This window comes from Crocodylus porosus, unplaced genomic scaffold, assembly GCF_001723895.1.
Source record: "Crocodylus porosus isolate Cpor-Errol unplaced genomic scaffold, CroPor_comp1, whole genome shotgun sequence".
NCBI classification, from domain to species: domain Eukaryota; kingdom Metazoa; phylum Chordata; order Crocodylia; family Crocodylidae; genus Crocodylus; species Crocodylus porosus.
The window spans coordinates 4929000-4935389 of NW_017728933.1; positions in this window are offsets into that span (position 1 = coordinate 4929000).

Sequence of the window (6390 nt, forward strand, 5' to 3'; positions counted from 1 at the left end):
CACTTCCTGGAGCGACCCACTGGGTACAGTCGCAGCCTGGGCTAGGCACCTCCTGAACCAGATGATGTCACCTTGCCCAGGTAAAGGCGTTTCCTGCAAGGGCGCAGGCAATGCCTGTGCGCTCCCGGGATGGAGAGGGGTGCGCCATGTGCTGGCGCTGCCCTCCTAGTGCACACGCCTCGCTCCCACCAGGCGTGGGAAAGGCTGTGCGCCCGAGCAGCTGCCTCCTGCAGTTCCTTCGGCAGAGGGCAGCAGCGCCTGCAAACCTGTTCAGGAACTAGCCGCTATCTCCGTGCTTGGAGCTTCACCTCCAGTCCCGCTCGCCCTTTTCATCTGCAACTTCCTGCTATTTCTCATTTTAGTTCTTTCCTATTTCACACGTTCAGCTTCTAACAGAGGGCATCCTGCCTTCCCCAGACTTGGCCGATGGCTTGGCTTCGCGTGCAGGGGAAGGACCTTGCACGGTGCTGGTTTCGGGCCCAACAGGTCCACGCGCACTTCCCCTGAATCGCTGCGAGGCTCAGGCGTGACATTCTCCCTGAAGCGTTAGCTCAGCTGCCCGGCAGAGCTGGTGCATACATGGGACCCAGGTGCCTGCATCAGGGACCGTGTTCGTAACAAAGCTCGGGCTGCGCTGCAGACTTGCAGGGCCATGGTGATGGGACACTGTTCGAGCTGCCTCGAGAAAGAGGTGCTTGGGTTGAATGCATTACCACTCATGCTGCCTAGGGCCATGGAGTCCTCCCAACGTGCAGAACACAGTGAGTTAGTATCCACGGCTTTAGGGTGCGTATCCGTGCTTCGAGCCCAGCCTTTGGGAACATGTTGGGACCAGATTTGGGGACTTCGAACAATAGGAAAGACCTTACAAGGAGCAGCGGGAAGTCAGGCCCCACACTCAGCAAGTGAGCGGCCTCTGTGGCTGCTCAGATCTCTCTGATTTCCTACCTAAGGAGGTTGCAGCTTCCAGCTCCTCCTTTTAAGTCTGTGTCTTGGCCCCCGGCTTCCTTTCCTTGTGTTTTGGGGGCCAGGCTGCCTGCCAAATGGGATCTGAGGCAACGCACTGCTCCCTGGCTGGGCTCCAGATGCAAGGCAGCCCCTGATGTTATCCTTGTGAGCAGGTGTCTCCCCCTTTTAAACACCAGCCTTTTCCTTTGGCTTCTAGGAGCTGGATATGCAAGGAGGTGTTGGCCCCAGCTCCGTGCCTGCTAGCATTGAAATCCCTCCCTTCCCGTGTATAGCCCTGCCCTTTGCCACCCCTCCGCACACAGCCATAGGAGGCATCTCTGTGAGAGATGGGGTGATTTAGGAAGTGAAGAGATGCTCAACTCCAGGGACATAGGCAGTGGATGAGCTGCAGTGGGCGTGGGGCTTGTACGTAATGCTGTGTGTGTCTGCCCTTCATGTGCTTGTGTTGAGAGAGGAGTGTGGGCATCCTGGTTTGTGCAGCACATTCACATTGCTTGTACAGCAGATAAGCAAGAAACACCAGAGCACAGGATAGGGCCAGTAACTGCCCCCTATGCATCTCAGCCCCTGCAGAAATCCCACCCCCCCCGGTCCTGCAAGTGCCACCTTGTCCTAAACTTTGAGCATTACAGGGTCAAGGCATGTATCTGTCTTTCCAAGCACGTAAAGCAGAGCGAATCTGCAGCACTGTAAACCTCTGCTGCCTTGACGTGTAACAGGAGCCACGTCTGCTCCGTCCACATCCTGCATAACAGCAACCCAGCGTGCTTCACGAGTGAGGCCGGGAATTCAGCAGCTGCCGGGGACCGATGCCCGTTCTGCCTGGAGGCGACTCCAAGCCAGAGGCCCCAACATGTGTGTTTTGCCATTTGCAAAACCACCGCCACGTGGGAAATGAAGCCAGCCTGGGCCCACCACTCCTGAGGTCCCTCTGAGCAAATAACCCTGCAAAGGAGAGGTCTGTCTGCACACATCCTGCTGGACACATTTTCCAGCTGAGATGGGAGGGCAGTGTATCAGTCAGGTAGTGCCCACCCTTCTCACCTGGGATTCGATCGGCAGCCAGCGATTAGAGAAAGCGGACGTGCAGCGTGCAGGATTCCCAGGGGAGGAGACCAGCGCGGTGCGCTCTCTCGGCGCACACCAAGGGAAAAGCAGCTCTGTCCTGAAACCGGTGGCAAGTGCCTGGCTTTCTAGCACAGCCACAACCACAGGCCTTTCCTGTTTTGTTGAGTGCAGCAATTCATGAGATGAATCAGAAAGAGCTGTTCCGCACGGACTTCAGTGGAGCCAGGCCACGGCAGAGCAGGGGCAGCCTTCGCCAGAGCTGCTGCGCAAGGCCTCCGCTGCAACTGCGCTGACGCTACATAGAGCTGAGGCTGGCTCCAGCCACCTGCTGGGAGCATACCTCTGCAAGGGGAGGAGGTGGTGGCCAGGTCCTTCTCCTTTTCTACACCAAAGGACACCTCTTTTGGTTGGGCCCTGCCTGTGTTTTAGGAGAACGGTGCAATCCATTGCCGTGCAACGTGCTGTTCAAATCTCAATGCTCTCCGCTGGGCAATGTAAACTTAAAAGCTTCCCTTTGTGACCCGGGCTGCCAAAGATGGGCTATTTCAGCCGCTTTCTCCCCAAAGCACCAGCATTATCTAGCGCACAGTTAATTCCACCACAAGTATGTGCTGGCCCCTAAGGCTTGTTTCAGTTGCTTCCTGCTTTTGAAGGTGGCCTTGTGAATATCTGATGTTGTTACTGCCTTGGGTCAAACGTCCCCTCATGCAGGTGTGCCCTAGACCCACCTGCTGGCACACCTGACTGCTCTAGAGCAGCGTTCCTCAACCCGTGGGCCGTGACCCAAAAGTGGGTCACACGAATATATAAAAGGGTCGTGAACAAACTTTAAAAATGGATCAGCAAACTTAAGCAATGGATTCTCCTTTAAAGGAGAAAAATGTGGGAACTGGCTTTTCCCTTGCAGGCTGGCAGAGCTGCGGACTGCTTGGGGCCGCCCCATGACCCATGCACTGTGGGGCTGGGGGCTGGGGGCAGGAAGGCAGTGGGTCAGGAGTGAGGGGCACTGGGTCGGGACCGGCCACTGGTGTTTTATCAATGGGTCCTGGCACAAAAAAGGTCAAGAGCCACTGGGCTAGAGCACAGGCAGCATCTGCACTGGGGTTTGAGCGCACGCTCGGGGCATGCAGCCCTGCGGGCTCTCTCAGCTCGGAGCACTTCTCCAACTCTCCGTCATGGGGGTTTGTTTGAGCCCATTCAGCTTTAAATGAGGCTGTGATCCTTTGTGCCACAGAAACAGCTCAGCGTAGAGATCTCATCAGGATGGCAGGCCTGATCCTTGTCTTGTGTGTCTGCGTGCAAAGCAGCAGGTGATAACGGATGACTGTGGTAAGGAAGAGGACAGCCTGGCGCACGCATGCTGCCGTCAGCGGTGCTTTGAAGGCGGCAGCTCCTCTTCTCCATTTCTGTGTAAACTCTCAGGGTGCTGCTGCTTCTACCCTACGCTGGGGCTGCCTTCACCATAAAGCTGGCACGCTCATTTGAATTTAGGGAAGGAAACAAGAGAATTTTCTTTCTCTTCTGCTGCAGGGCAGAGGAAATAATGGGATCTTTATTCCTCAGTAATTAGCTGGCTTTTTCCATGGGGTTTAATTTACGCTCCGACTCCAGCTTTCCCTGGGAAGAGACGCCCGTCACAGGACTCCTGTTGTTGAACAGCTTCCCTGCGAATTTTGGATGAGCTTGAGAACTGGAGGGCCCCGCAACTGCCAGTTGAAAGCAGTAGGATGATGCATAGCGCCACGCCACTCTTTCTGCACTGGCCGATCAACCGGCATCAACTTCCATGGGCAGCGAGAGGCCGGCCTTCCCATCCCTGCTCCTGGCCAAAACACAAACCTCACCGGCTGCTGCAGCCTTTCAACCCCAGCACCTCTCACGCAAGCTGTCAGAGGATTTGCACTAGCGTGCCTGCGTCTGTCCAGGCCAAGGTTGCTGACAGCTGCTCGGGGGCTTGGGTGAAATACACTGGTTGCTTGTACAGGTGACACCAAAGCATGCTGTCACCGATGGGCTCTTTCTTGCCAGCCTCAGCAGAGAGGCCAAGTCTGACCTCCTTCCCTGCCCCCAGAAGTATGTTTGCCAGAGAAGGGGAAATGCTGTCTGGCAGGAGCCCCTTTGTGAAGAAGTCTTGTTGCTCTTCTGCAGGATTTGGCCGCTTGCGCTAGCTTCAGCTGGTGCATTTCCCATGCGCTGGAGTGTGCAGAGCAAGGGGACAGCGTGCAGCGTTTTTGCCCCAGTTCAGGTTTCTTTCATCCCCCTGGGGAACGCAGAAGGCTGTAAAACCTGGCACAGCTGGAGAGACCTGAGGTCACCGGCACTCGAAGATGGCTGGCTGGGATGGCCTGTGCCCTGCAACGCTGCTAGTCCCGGCTTCCCTGTGCAAAGGGAAGAGGGGGCTCTTGTTATTTTTTAATAACTGCCCAAGAGATGAAGCAGCAGCTCCAGCGAGTGCATCCATCAGAAACTGCACGCTCAGGAAAATTGAGCTTTTGTGCCCTCGCTGTCCTCTGACTGGAAGCCAGGATGCAGGAGATGGTGGCCCAGTTGCTAACAGCTGGGATTCTTTGAGCTAACGGCCTAATTGCTCTGCCTCTCTCAGGCACTTACGGACCGATTAATGCTTATTCTGTCCCAGCGCCTAGTGCTGTGAGGTGTGTGCATGCACCCTCTAACCCAGCAACCTCCCCTTTGCTGCCGTCTCTAAAAACTTAAGTGCTTCGGTGTCCAACAGAACAGGAGCACTCAGAGACCAAGGGCAAATGTTTATGCAAAACACTGGGTCAAAGAGTTTGTGGTCCCAGACAGTGAAGGCAGGGTGAGAGCACAGCAGACCTCTAACCCAGGACACTGGGGGAGGATTTCAAATGCTTATTTGTCACACTAGGACGGGAAACTGCACTTCCCTTTTGAATACTTCACTCGGCTGCATTGCCATCAGGCGCTGTGATGCAGTCCCAAGCCCATGAACAATCACCTTCCTCCACACCGCCTGCAGGGAGGAGCTGAGTCCTATGATCAAGACAGGGAAGACTGCATGAGCCCGGGGGAGCTGTCTCCTATCCTGGTGCCGGTGACTTGGCACACCTAGAAGTAGCACTTCCATCCCTCGGGCTGCATTCTGCCTGACACACAACCGCTGAAGCCACCGCCCTTCTCTAACCAGTGGGGCCTGTCGCTGCTGCTCAGGAGACAGCAAAGGTGATCTGAAGCCAGGTGCAGAATGACAGTGCCAGACCCTCAGTCCTGCTTGAGTAATTTTGTGCCTCTCCAGCAGTGCATGGAGAATAGTCAGGGAAGCACTGAGGTCCCGGGGACGAGGGGAGCTGGGTGTCCAAAGAAAGTGGTCGCTCCTTAAGGACACGATCCTCCAAGCCCAAAGGGAGGTAATCCCAACACGGATCAAAGGGAACAGGAGGTTGCAAAAGCCCCCATGGCCACCAAAAGCATCCGGGAATGTGTCCTAGCTAAAAGGGAGGTGCACACCCGATGGCAGGGAGGGGACATCACCAGGGAGGACTATACTGCAGTTGCTTGGGGCTGCAGGGGAGGGTCAGGAAGGCCAAGGCGAAGATGGGACTGGGGCTAGCTTCCCGGATCAAGGACAACAAGACATCCTTCTTTAAATACATAGGGGGTAAAAAGAAGGTACCGGGTAACAGGGGGCCCCTGCAGGACACGTTAGGAAATTTGGTTGTCACACCAGATGAAAAAGCCAACATATTTAACAATTTCTTTGCCTCCATTTTCCTGAGTAGGGACCGGCACAGCCACCCCTACCTCTGGGCCCCCCTCAGCCCCCAGGGGAGGTGCACCCAGGCCAAGGGTCAGTGAGGAACTAGTCAGGGAGCTTCTGGAGGGACTGGATGTATTCAAATCAGCTGGTCCAGACGATCTCCACCCTAGAGTACTAAAGGAATTGGCCGAGGTCATTGCGGGACCCCTGGCACGGCTGTATGAGCACTCGTGGTGCTCTGGTGTGGTGCCAGAGGACTGGAAGAGGGCCAGTGTGGTTCCCATCTTCAAAAAGGGGAAGAAGGAGGACCCGGGAAACTACAGGCCAGTTAGTCTTACCTCGATCCTAGGCAAGCTGTTTGAGAAAATTATTCTGGCGCATATCCACGAGGGGCCAGCTAGGGATTTCATGCTTAGGGGCAACCAACACGGGTTCATTTGCGGCAGGTCCTGTCAGACCAATCTGGTGGCCTTCTGTGACCAGGTCACCAAATCCTTAGATGCAGGGGGAGCAGTGGACATCGTCTTCCTGGACTTTCGGGAGGCCTTCAACACCATCTCTCACCCCGTTCTCATTAAGAAACTGGGGGACTGTGGTGTCGACACCCACACAGTCAG